The sequence below is a fragment of the Chenopodium album genome, chromosome 3, assembly GCF_948465745.1.
Source record: "Chenopodium album chromosome 3, dcCheAlbu1.1, whole genome shotgun sequence".
Taxonomy (NCBI): Eukaryota; Viridiplantae; Streptophyta; class Magnoliopsida; order Caryophyllales; family Amaranthaceae; genus Chenopodium; species Chenopodium album.
In genome coordinates, this window is record NC_137836.1 from 68267747 (window position 1) to 68281891 (window position 14145).

General features: G+C 35.2%; 1 non-coding gene and 1 pseudogene across 1 annotated transcript; both read right to left on the reverse strand.

Moving 5' to 3' along the window:
- Positions 1–7645: 7645 nt before the first annotated feature.
- TRNAV-AAC (transfer RNA valine (anticodon AAC)) lies at positions 7646–7719 on the reverse strand. The gene has a single exon. It is a non-coding gene; the product is annotated as a tRNA-Val (tRNA).
- Positions 7720–12859: 5140 nt separating this feature from the next.
- On the reverse strand, positions 12860–13906 carry LOC145615205 (pectinesterase inhibitor 6 pseudogene; annotated as a pseudogene).
- Between the last annotated feature and the right edge of the window lie 239 nt (positions 13907–14145).

Here is a 14145-nt window from a genome sequence, read left to right on the forward strand (position 1 = left end):
ATTCGTGGTATTGCTTTTGTTCATGGAAAATTGATTGTTGATATGTGTCTTGAATTTGATATGTGCGTGAGGATTTGTCACCACTCACCAGATTAACATGTTGTATAATCTTTTTTAACATGTATGGCCTGAGGATTTGTCTCATTGTCTTTATTTGCTTCTCTTATAATCTTTCTATATGCAGTATATTCCTTGTATATTAACATGTATGGACTGGTTGTATAATCTGTAAGTTTTTTTTATGTATATTAGCATGTATGGACTTATTTGTCTCACAGTACATGTCTTGAATTGATGTATATATGTTTGTTTTACTACTTTGTTATGCATAATATATTTGATATGTAATTATTTTTTTGCATTATTTGGTTTTGTAGGAATTAAAGACTTGGTTTTGGAGCAACCAACAATTATTATTGATGAGACAATAAATTGAAGTTTCAAATGAATGAAACACGACCTCCAATCCCATTTTAATTTGCATTGTGGCTTTGTTATATTATTGTACTTTGTAATTTGTATGTTTTTAATTATGTAACTAAAGACTTTCCCTAAACTTTAGCTTTTACTAGTACTTTAATATGTTAAAACATGTAGTTTAATATGTTAAAACAGGTTATAAACAACATGTTTTTACTAAAATGTAGGAGGTACTCAAGGGCTACATTTTACAGAATAGTATTTCTGGAAATACATGCATCTAGCTGAACATGTTTTACAGGATTTCTAGCAGAACAAGTTTTTTTTTTTTTTTTTTTTTTTTTTTTTTTTTTTTTCTTTTTTTTTTTTTGTAAATATATAGTCAGTCACTATAAATCTGGAAATTTGGAATTTTTACAAAAAAAAATGCAGCAGGTTTTTTATTAAAATAAACTAAATTACAGTAGGTATTAATACATAAAATTAAGTAAAAGTTACAAAAAAAAAAGAGATCCGGGTACCTATGTCCCGACCCGAATAACCCGGGTACCCGGGTTACTTATCAAGTACCCGAAACTCCGGGTACCCGGGTTTTCGGGTACCTGAAAACCCGGGTACCTGGATTTGAACACCCCTAGTCACAACAAAGGGCATATCACAGACAGTCACAGCAAGGCACAATAGCAGAGCTTATATTCTGTTATAACAGAATATGTCTAGTCAGCAAGTTTGTTACAACAAACTTATTTTAGCTGATTGTTTTAAGAAGATTCTTGGCTTCTTCTATTGTATTGTAAAGAATCTATATAAATAGATTTCTACAGCTTATGATGATGTATTCATTCATACAAAATGAAATATATGAAATCCTAATTTTTCTCTCTAATTCTGCTGTTTTCATTACTAGATTTTCACCTAAATTCTTCATTGTTCTACAAATAAATCCGATTCTCATATTTGTAACATGGTATCAGAGCACATGAATTCGGTTTTGATAATCTGATTCTATTGATTTGTTGATGAATTCATTGGTTTCTGCAAAATTTTGTAAGATTTTCTTTTATCTAGCTATTATTTCCAGTTTTCATACGAGCTGAGATCTAGTTGTCATTGTTGAAGTTGTTCTTGAAGATAATTGAATTGTTTGAAGATTGATTGCATTTTCTGATAATCTGCCTCGATTAATCATTGTTTTTCCTGAGATTTTCTGGTTAATCATACAATTTTGTTGCTAAAATGGCTGGAAACATAGATCCAATGTCTGATCCTTCTATTGATCCTACTTCACCTTTCTATTTGCATCCGAGTGATTCTCAATATAAAATGGTTTCAGAAAAGTTAAATGGAAGAGATCTGTAATGATAGGATTATCAGCTAAAAATAAGCTTGGTTTCATAGATGGTTCGATTGATAAACCTGATCCTAGTAACTCTATACTGCATAAGGCATGGTATAGGTGTAATAGTACATTGATTTCCTGGTTTATTCAAGTTCTTGATGTCACAAATGCGAGAAGTGTTCTGTATTTTGATACTGCTAAAGAAATCTGGGTTAATTTGGAGGAACGATTTGGTCAAACTTCTGGTACTCAGATCTACACCATTCAGCAACAGTTAGCTGATGTGCATCAAGAATCTGAGAATATTTCTACATTTTTCACTAAGATGAAATGCTTTGGGATGAATATGATGCACAAAATCCTTTTACTGTTTGTACATGTGCAAATTGCACCTGTCAAATTACTAAGAAGATTTTAAAAGCTCAAGAAGACCAGAGACTTATACAGTTTCTAATGAAGCTCAGGGAATAGTTCAGTCAAGTCAGAGCTAATATTCTGATGATATATCCTTTGCCAATTATATCTCATGCTTATAGACTGTTAATGCAAGAAGAGAGGCATAAAGAAGTGTATTCTGCTTCTCATACAGGTGAAGGAGTTGCATTTGCAGCAGCTCACAAGAGAAGGTTCTATGAGTCTAATAATCAACAAAGAAACAGATCTTCTGGAATGTTCAATATTGGAAGAAATAGAGGTGGAGTTTAGCAAGGTTCTCAACCCTGGAATCAAACTTCAAAAAGGCAATCACCTTATTTATGTGATCATTGCTAAATCTCAAGCCATTCCATTGAAAGATGCTGGAAAGTCAATGGATATCCTCCTCATATCAAAGAAAACTGGAAAAGGAAGGGTATTGCAGCTGCAGTTCATGGTGATTTGGAAACTGATGATGATTTTCAGCACAACAATGAAGCTAATAGCAATGCAACTATTATAGTGGAGCAGTAAAACCATCGTATATCTCTCTTGGATAAAAGGAATGAAGATGAGAAGACTAAGATAGCTGCTATGGTAGCAGGTACTTTATGTTTATTGTCTTTTAGTAATTCACATTGGATTATTAACAGTGGTGCCACTGATCACATGAGCCATGATCTTAGTCTATTTCAAAGTTATCATAGTCTAAATAACTCATCTAGTAATATTACTATACCTGATGGGAGAAAGTTGACTGTTCAGAACAAAGGTAACATATGTTTTGGTGACAAACTCTTGTTAAAAGATGTCATGCATGTACCTGAGTTTCAGTTCAATTTGATTTCAATTCCAAAACTGTGCAAAGACATGAATTGTGTGGCTTATTTCTCATGTGATGAATGTTATATTCAGGGCCCTACTCTAATCAAGCCCTGCTGCTTGGTAGATTAAAAGATGGCTTGTATTGCTTGGAGATATCTTTCTTTCAAGATTTTCAAGAGTTAAGTTGTGCAGCAGTCCATAAAAGTCAAGATTCTTCTTTAGTTTTTACTGCTATCAATAATGTCAAGCTATGGCATCTAAGATTAGGGCATATGCCAATAGCAAACTTGAATAAAGTCAAGCCTGATTTAGATACAAAGGACTATTTGTTGTCTTGTATTTGCCAGATTTGTCACTTTGCAAGGCAACATAGGTTGTCTTTTAGTCATAGCTCAATTAAGACATCTAGGGTGTTTGAACTATTACATGCATTTGGATGTATGGGGACCTAATAGAGTAGCTACTCACAATGGTTTTAACATTTTCTTGACTATAGTGGATGATTTTACAAGATTTACTTGGATTTTCTTGCTCAAACATAAATCAGATGTTGTCCAAGTTTTATCTGATTTTGCAGTGTTCATTGGTAATCAATTTGATGCAAAAATCAAGGGTATAAGGACTGATAATGCCCCTGAGTTATGTGAAGGAGATATGAAGAAATTCTATCTAAAAGAAGGGATTTCTCACCAGTCTAGTTGTACAGACACTCCTCAACGGAATGGGATTGTTGAGAGAAAGCACAAACACCTTCTGGAGACAGCTAGGGCTCTATATTTTCAGTCCAAGGTTCCAGCAAGATTTTGGGGAGAATGTGTAATGACAGCAGCTCACTTGATCAAAAGAATGTCATTACAGTGCCTTAGTAATGTTTCTCCTTTTGAGAAGTTCTTTAACAAGAAGCCTGACATTGATTACTTGAAAGTATTTGGTTGTCTTTGCTATATGTCTACTTTAAAACAAGGCAGGACAAAGTTTAATATAAGAGCAAATCCCTGTGTGTTCATTGGATATCCAGCATCCCAAAAAGGCTACAAAGTAATTGATCTTACAACTGGTAAAATTCATGTTACCAGGGATGTTATTTTTATGAAAAGAACTTTCCTTACACTCTTCCTAATCCCAGTTCATCATCAGCACATAACTTACCCTTTCAGATTTTTCTGCCTGTTTCAACTCCCATCTCAGTATGTTTTGATGATGATATTCCCAATACTTTACAACCTATACCACAATTTATTCCAAATACCCCTCCTACAATTTTTCCTACCTCACAAAACACTCCAAACACTTCAACACAATCCTGTCCTGTTCCTTGTCCTGTTCCCACTATAATACAGGATACTTCAATTTCTGATGCTGAGACTGACCTAAGAAGATCTACTAGACCTAAAAACCCTCCTAAACATCATAAAGACTACATTCCTCACTCTAAACCATCTCAAAAAAGATTCTCAGCATTGGTGTAATATGGTAATATTTGAGAATTTACCTTCTCAACACAAAGCTTTCATATGTTCTTTGGACAATATTACTGAACCAACTTGCTATAAGGAAGCTTCATGTAATTCTGATTGGGTAGAAGCAATGAACACGGAAATTGTAGCACTGAAAGCTAATCAGACCTGGGTTTTAGTTGATCTACCAAAAGGGAAGAAAGCTATTGGGTGTAAATGGGTCTATAAAATCAAGTTAAAAGCAGATGGGACTATTGAGAGATTCAAAGCTAGATTGGTAGCTAAGGGATATAATCAGAAGCATGGGATTGATTACCAGGAAACCTTTTCTCCTGTGATTAAGTTGGCTACTGTTAGATGCTTAATCTCTCTAGCACTTCTAAATCTTGGCAATTGTTTCAACTTGATGTTAATAATGCTTTTCTACATGGTGAATTGGATGAAACAGTCTATATGCAAGTTCCTGCTGGTATTCTTAATCTTGGGAATAAGGCCTGTCTCCTTCAGAAGTCTCTCTATGGCCTTAAACAGGCTTCCAGACAGTGGTTTTCCAAGCTGCTTGCAGAGCTAAGAAATTTGGGTTACAAACAGTCTCAATATGACAACATTCTATTTTTGAAGAGAAATGGAGATTCTTTGGTGTTGGCAGCTGTTTATGCTGATGATATCATTGTTACTGGTAATGATATTCATGCTATACAGTCTATAAAGGCTCATTTACATCAAGTCTTTACTATCAAAGACTTAGGCAGTTGAGCTATTTTTTGGGTATTGAAATTGGTTATCTTAATTCTGGTATATCTATGACTCAAAAGAAATTCACTAAAGAGCTTCTCAAGGATTCAGGTATCACTGATTTCAAACCTATTGTGACACCCTTACCTTTGAATTTGAAGCTAACAGCTGCAGATGCTGATCTCCTAGATGAGCCTGAATATTACAGGAGAATGGTGGGGAAGCTCAATTTTCTGACTCATACAAGACCAGATCTCTCCTACACAGTTCAGCATCTCAGTCAATTTTTGCAATCACCTGGTTCTTCTCATTTACAAGCTTTATTACATACTCTCAGATATGTTGCCTGCACTGCTGGTAAAGGGATTCTATTAAAGGGGTCAGATGTGCCTGTCTTACAAGCCTATTCAGATTTCTGATTGGGGTTCTTGTTTAGATAGCAGGAGATCTATTTCTAGTTATGTTATGATGCTAGGGTCTTCACCAATTAGCTGGAAATCAAAGAAGCAGGACACAATATCTAAATCTTCTAGTGAAGCTGAGTATAGAGCCTTAGCATCTGCTGCTAGTGAGGTTACTTGGCTTGTTAACATATTGGAAGAATTGGGGTTAGACAAGCTCAGACCAGTCACTCTTCACTGTGACAATCAGAGTTCTATTTACATAGCCAAGAATCCAGTCTTCCATGAGAGGATTAAACATATTGAAATTAACTGTCATTTTACTAGAGACAAGGTTCTAGATGGGCTGATTCAACTAAGCTACTTACCTACTTCAGTTTAACTTGCGGATGTTTTTACCAAAATTCTGCCTTCAACACAGCATGAGTTTCTTCTATCCAAACTTGGAAGGATTGATCACTACAAGAAAAATCTCTTTTCGTAGCGATTATTTCGTAGCGATTGTACATTCGCTACAATATGCAAGTATGTTTGTAAAATAATTAAGAATGTCATATCATTTTTACAATCGCCATGGTTTTCCCATATAAAATCGATACAGAAAACATAATATTACATATCCACACTATTTTTTACACATTTATATAATTTTGAGAAATCGTATCATTTATAATCGCCACTAAATCCTAAAAATCGATACGAAAAACCTTTTCAACACTAGATATATATATATATTGTTTGACAAAGAATACATAAAATATGTCATAGCTTATTGGTGAAACATTTAATATAAGAGTTTGAGGTTGCATGTTCGAATCTTGTAAAGATCATACGCATGTTTTTTTTTGGAAGAAAATGAGTTAAACATTTATAGCGATTGTAATCGCTACAATAATCACCACAATTGGATGTAGTTTTTCGTATCGATTATTGAGGCCAACCCCAGCGATATTGAATACCACTACTACAGGCTAAGGCAACGGGGGATATTGTATCGAATGATCATTCGTTGGGAAAGCTTTTTGTTGCAATTACAATCGATACTAAAGGTCAAAATAATTGCTACGAAAAGGTTATTTTCTTGTAGTGGATACCATCCCAAGTTTGAGGGGGGATGTTAAACACACTCATACAAACTCAAAGGAGAGTGCAGTGAGTCACAGCAAAGGGCATCTCACAGACAGTCACAGCAAGGCACAATAGCAGAGCTTATATTCTGTTATAACAGAATATGTCTAGTCAGCAAGTTTGTTACAACAAACTTATTTCAGCTGATTGTTTTAAGAAGATTCTAGGCTTCTTCTATTGTATTGTAAAGAATCTATATAAATAGATTTCTACAGCTTATGATGATGTATTCATTCATACAAAATGAAATTTATGAAATCCTAATTTTTATCTCTAATTCTGCTGTTTTCATTACTAGATTTTCACCTAAATTCTTCTTTGTTCTACAAATAAATTCGATTCTCATATTTGTAACATATTGCGAGTATAATAGTGTATTCGAGTATAATAGTGTTGAATATTACAAAATATAGTGTACAAAAATACTACTCCCTCCGTCCCTAAATTACATTCCTCCTTTCTATTTTTGGTATTCCAAAATTACATTCCTCCTTTCTATTTTTGGTAAGTTTTTTTTAGTAAATCAACTCTCTTTTTCTGTTTTATATTTAATGCTTTCTCACTCATCCTTATCTAATCTCACTCATAATCCTTGTGCCAAATTACAATGAATATGATTGGTTAAAAATTTTCAATTAGGAGCATGTGTTTGGTCCTTTTTTTTTTGCAAAGGATTGATGACATGTCATGAGTAATAACTAATCTATCTTTGTATTTCCCATTGCATTATCTAATTATTGTTATTTGTCTTATTCTTTCCTCCTTAATTCCCGTGTAAATTTCCAAAGAGGAACGTAATTTAGGGACGGAGGGAGTACTTCTCTAGGTCTATTTGTATTTCCTAGCTTTTACTATATATATATAAAAAAAATTATTATTTATTTATTTTTAAAGTGACTAGACAAAACAATAAATTAAAAATGAAATGGCTTCGCCCAGGCTCGAACTGGGGACCTTCAGTGTGTTAGACTGACGTGATAACCAACTACACCACAAAACCAACTTGTTAATCATTACACATGATAACACAATATAAAGTATTAATATTTCAAACATGTATTCGATTTAAGAGCAGCCACGCACGTATGAATATTCTTTGGTCCCTCTTGGCCCACTACAATGCCTTATTAATATAGTCATCACTCGACATTCACATTCATCTATGTTTTTTTGACATAAAACATGTTTATATGTTTGAATTATTGATTAATGTGAGGACCATTAACATTTAAATAAAATTCTTTAAGATTATTGTCTCACATCTCACAATTTATATTATAATTAGATACACTTGGTTTTATTTTATGGTAATGCAATAGTATTAAAGATCTAAGAATGTGTAGTAGATTATAATTATTGGGTCTCCATTCCTTAGTATACATATAATCTGCATGATCTCATTCAATCACAATTTAGGGATATTTTATTTGTATAAAAAACATAACCCATTATTTCTGACCAAGATCAATGGTAGGTGCGACTTAATTAACTAGCTGTGAGCTATGCTTTTTGGTCATGTATGTTGGGGAGGTTTGAATACCATCTCCTTAATTAAAATGGTCGCGTAGATGTAGCTTAGCTTTGTAAGCCATGTAATTTAGTAATTCAATTTAGATCAACTATCGGGTTTTGTAACTCTTGTTTGAAAACACGCGTTTAACAGATATATTGCATCAATTTGCGTGTAACGCGAATTGAAGATATGAACACATATTAGAAAAACTCAATATTTAATCTTTTAAAAAAATACTACTTTCATTTCATATTATTTATAACGATTAGACATTTTTCCTCTCTTTTAATTTTTTGTTAAATTTTTGCAAATAATGTAAAAAGGAGGTAGTAGAAAAAGTGTACACGAAGATCAGAGAATTCTTTTCTCAAACTTAAACTCTACCGTATCGATCAAAACTCAATGAAGAAAGCATAAACTACAACATATGAACACGACATTTATACTAAGGGCCTGTTCATATTTACTGAACTGAACTGGACTGATTAGAGTCGAACTAAATTGAACTGAACTGAATGAAGCTGAAATGAATATTTTATGAGAGAAGGAAATTGGAAGCTGAACTGAATTGAATTGAACGTCTAAACTCATTGAAGATTTGGAGCTGAGTTGAACTGAAATTAAGTTGAAGTGAATAGGCCCTAAGTAGAAGAATTTCATGACACAATTCCTCCAAACATTCACACTAACTAGATGAAGCCCGTGCGATACACGGGTTGTTTAAATTTTATAAGATAATTTTTTTGCATACATATTTATGGCTAAAATTTGTTATATATTTAGATAAAATTCCTGATATTAAAAGATAATATTCTGTATTTAATTAATTTAAACTGGAAAATCTCTTCGCCCATTTTGCTTGCGTGTCATTAAAAAGGAAATTTTCACATTTGCTACCACCGAAAGCACCCTGCTTCACATTTACTACCGCTTTAATTTTTTATTTTATTTTACTACCACATAAATTAGACTTTGTTAAAAATAACTACCATTTAACGGAATCCGTTAAGGTTTCGTTAAATGGGCCCCAATATTTTATTAAATAGTAATTTAATTTATTTTATATATAAAAAAAAAACTTACAAAACCAAAACCCCCAGCCACCAAAATCACCAAACTACCACCTCCCCCCTCCCCTTTCCGACACCCAAATGTTCCCTTGACGCCGGCGAACTCTATAGTCTATACCACCACCACCAACACCACCGTAACACCCAAACCCGGAAACTCCCCATACCACCACCACGACACCACCTTAACTCCTAAACCCAGACCACCACCGAAAGCCCTATACCCAGAACACCACCACCCACAAACCACACCTCCCTTGTCTCACCACCACACACAACACCACCGCGGCAGTAGCAAATCGAGGCAACAACAATGTTATTGCGGCAGCAGCAACGGCAATTACGGTCAATCGCAACAACCACCCTAAAACGGTGGGAAATCAGAGGAAAGAGAGAGTGTGGGGTTGTCTACGGCAGTTTAAGGTGGCAATTGCGGCCAATCGCAACCAACACCACCCTAAAAACGAAACCATAAAAACCATTTAAGGTGGTTTTAAGGGTGGTGTTTAGGTTCAGAGTCGGTTTTTTGGTGAGGGAGGGGGGGGGGGGGCATGGGATCGGGGCTAGAAAGGGGCTGCTGGTGGAGTTTGCGACGGAAAGGAGCTGTTGGTGGAGTTCGCGGCGGAAAGGGGTTGCTGGTGGAGTTCACGGCTGCTGTGGCCTTCTTTGGGCGCCGACGTTGATGGGAAATGGAGGTTGGATGGTGGCAATGAGGGTGGTTGAAGATGGAGTGGTGGCGATGAGGTGGTTGGACGGTGGTTGGGCTCCACTAATGGAAATAGTAACGACATCAGAAAAATGGTAGTGATATCTAAAATTTTGGGATTTGGGTGGTAGTAAAAAAAAAAAAAAAAAAAAAATTAAAGCGGTAGTAAATGTGAAGCAGGGTGCTTTCGGTGGTAGCAAATGTGAAAATTTCCTTTAAATTATTTAATTCTAAAAGAAATTAATAATCTCGTATTTGATTGGCTACCACTAAAATTTACTATCTTACGTGGTGTGCTGAAAAAATTAAATCTTACGTGACTTTATAAAAACTCGGGAAAAAACTCCCCTTTATATATATATATATATATATTAGATTATACCACCAATTGGTTGTTGGTGTAGTGGTGATTGGGACTACACTTGGTAGGGAGGACCCGTGTTCGATCCCCCGCAACAACAATCGGGAGGGGACTGGAACCTAACCACCCAGAACTGATCCCCGAATCCGGATTAGCCCAAAGGGTGAAGCGGATGGAACACCAAAAAAAATATATTAGATTATACCGGGTTAGGTAGAATATCAAACGCCCTCATGGTTATTTGTCTGTATGTCATTTGACCTTAAGCAAAGCCTCAGGGCTTTTTCTCGATCATGTTAATAAACATGATAAATATCTCAATTTTCAAAGGGGTAATTGTGTCTTTTTGAGTATGCAAGTGAGGTTTACTTAACTTGATATTCACCTAACCATATGACTCAACTTGACTCGGCATGAATTGTCCTTCTTGTCAGACCCATAAGTTCAAATTAAGGCCATGTTCACTTCACCTTACTTTTTGTGAACTTAAAATATTTTTACTGAACTCATTTAAACTGAGCTGAAACTATTTTTACCGAACTAAACATATTTTCACTGAATTGAAATTAATCCAATCTAAATAACCCGGTATCTTAACTTACCAATCTGAATGACCCGATAGCCAACTTTACTATTCTACTAGTCGACACTAAAGAGCTCAATTCCTTTATTTGCCCCTGCAATAACGGCAGAGTGTGCTAAAACTTGTGAAGCTACATAGTCTCCACTTCAATCATGTGATTCTCATTTAATCTCCCTTTCACCCCTTAATACATCACCGCTCCCTATTCAATCCATTCACACAACTCCTAAATCTTACAATATCTCTTTTATAATGTCCCTTTCTTTTTTGCAATTTCTAACCATATTCTTCCTTTACTTCCTAAGTTAGTCCACAAAAATCTCATGAAAGACCTCTCTTTCTTCTTCCGTAAGAGCTTGATGGGTTCTAAAATGGGGAGAGGCATTCGCAACGTTTGCAACGACGACAACTCGACTTCTACTCTCAACCAAAAACAACCCTCCATAACACCAAACTCCCAAGAAGCATCCTCTTCTACTTACATGGAAGCTGATCATGTGCCACCTAGGAAGAGTGTTACCTTAGAAGAAATGATACTTCAACTCGAAATCGAGGAAGAAATTGCGAGGAAAGAAAAGGCAGGGTACTACAAATACAAAGAAGAAATGATGAACTTTCCTCGTAGGATGTCGTGTGTGAACAACTCCGACATCCTACGATCAGCCAGGAATGCATTGAATCAATACCCGCGTTTCTCCCTAGATGGGAGAGACGCGATGTATAGGTCTTCTTTTCGTAAAAGTAGTCCATCCCCTCGTGTAATCGACGGGCTTAAGCTAGGGAGGATGTTGCATTTGCCAAATAGTGTAGGAGGGGAGAATGTTATATGGTGCAAGCCAGGGGTGGTACCGAAGTTGATGGGGCTAGAGGCCATGCCTTTGCCTATCAGTAGTCTTTATAAAACTAAGAATAAATCAAAAATGGATACGAAGCAAAAGTTGTGCAACGCTATTAGGAATCAGAATTTGAAACGGAGGGAGAAAAGCGAGGCAGAGAGACGACAACAAACGAGGCATGTAAGGAAATCGGATGTGTGTTGTGGGGATATTAAGAGATTAGGGCGTGGTAGTAGTGGTGGTGGTAGTCGTTGTTCTTCCTCGAACGAGTATTGTGTTATGAACCCCATTGCTTTGGAGCCTGTATATGGTCTAGGAGGACCAATATCATGGCCAAATCCTTATAAATACACTTCACATTAGTTGTTGTAAAACTTGTAATCTTGTAATCGATGATCTAATCGTAGTTATTAGTTAATGACAATTTTTGTTGTCAAAAATTTGCCATGCTTACATGAATTTTGCTTTTGTAAAACTTGTAATCTTGTTATCGATATCATTCGAACCATAATTGTTTTGTCAAGATTCAACAAGGTATACAAAATTTGTATGGAAACATAACAAAACTTATATGAAAAAATCAAATCACATATTGAAGGCATTGCCTTTATTATAGAAGTGGCATTTGGGTTGATGCTTTTTCAAGGTATAATTTGGATTTGGATCCAGAAGAACAGATCAGCTAATCAAGTATTGGATAGTATTTCTTGATACAAGGCCAACTTGTGTGATACAACAATTATACTCCGTATAACTTATGTCATGACATCTTTTGTTAATTGCTACGGAGTACTTGTATGTACTCCATAGCAGTAGAGTGTAGCACGATATGTAAGTTAAACAACTTAAAAACTTCTTTTTGTTATTGGTTTTATTTTCTTTATTTATGAAACAACTTAACAACTTTTATAAGTGATAATCTGATAATTTGCTCAGCAAATTAGAATTTCCGTTGCCAAATAGCACAAAATCTACCATCTACTAGAATTTAATTACTCCGTACCACTTAAGAAAACAATGGCAATCGACATTACTATGAATTTTAGACTTTCAGAACTTCATAAGTAAATCAAGCAAGAAAAGTCCATCAATTATAGTACTTGAATTTGTTCACTTGTAACACATTTACAACCATAGATTATAGTACACACATTTATGCATATAAACCTAAACTGAAAGCAATTATCAAAGCTTTATTATAATTTATAACACACTATATAGTTACATATATATGTGGTACCAACATCACTTTGAAAGTGATCTTTTATCTACCTTCATAATCTTTTCATCAACTAATCAACAATAAACACCGCGAATTACACCAATAAACTTAAGAATCATCACCCAAATCTTGCAATTCAGTAGTAGCAAGCTTATTAACAAGAGCAAGAGCATTACTAGTAATATAACTAGCATTTTGAACCTTGTCACACAACCTACTAATCTGCTTGTTTTTCCGGCCTCTTCGAACACCCTCGAAACCATTAATACAAGTGTCTTGATCAGTCAATGCAGCACTTAACCATGTCAAAACATCACCCATTTGCTCCTTAAACACACCACTACTTAACCTTCTTAACACTCCTAGTGATTTATGAAGATCGTCTAGGGCACCTTGGATGCACTCCACACAATCAGCCAGAGCAGCCCTGTTTCGTGTTCCTCGAATATGACCGTGTTTTCTAGTCGTGTCAAGGTATTGTGATACTACCTTAACCTCGGAAATGGTTACCGACACACCTGCCCGTGCCCACCGGCTAGGACTCCGTTTCGCGTTGTTTGAGTACGATGCCAAGGACTTAACACAAAGGTCTTGGTACCTTGTAACGCTGCATGCTTCACGAACATAATTCGTACCATCAACAAAGGCGATGAATAATATTAATGTGAAAAATAAACAAAGGAGATAGAGATTAATGAATGGTTTTGGAGTAGATTGGATCATTTTTTTTTTAGTTAGTTTTAATTTGAGTATAATTACCAAAAATGTAACACAAAATTAGAAATAAGGGTGGAGTTTAGCTTGTTTTTAAGGGGTGTGTTTAAAAGGGCAAGAGAGTGGTGAGTGTAATAAATAAGTGGAAAAGGAAGGGAGATGTATTAACATGTGAATGGGTGAAAGCAAGGATCTCATGAACTTAAAAAGAGTATGTTAGGTGTGTCCATCAATGCAAATGCAGTTTCTGTCTCTTCATTAAAAAGATTACAGTGATATCTAATAATGTAGAGGTGTACTATTGTACTGTCAATAACTAAATATAGGATGTGAGGGAGCCACAAAAACAAGTAAGGAGAACATCGACTGAAGGGTTTGGTTTGGTTTGGTTCGGTTTGGTTTGGTTTCAAGTCGAGTCTAT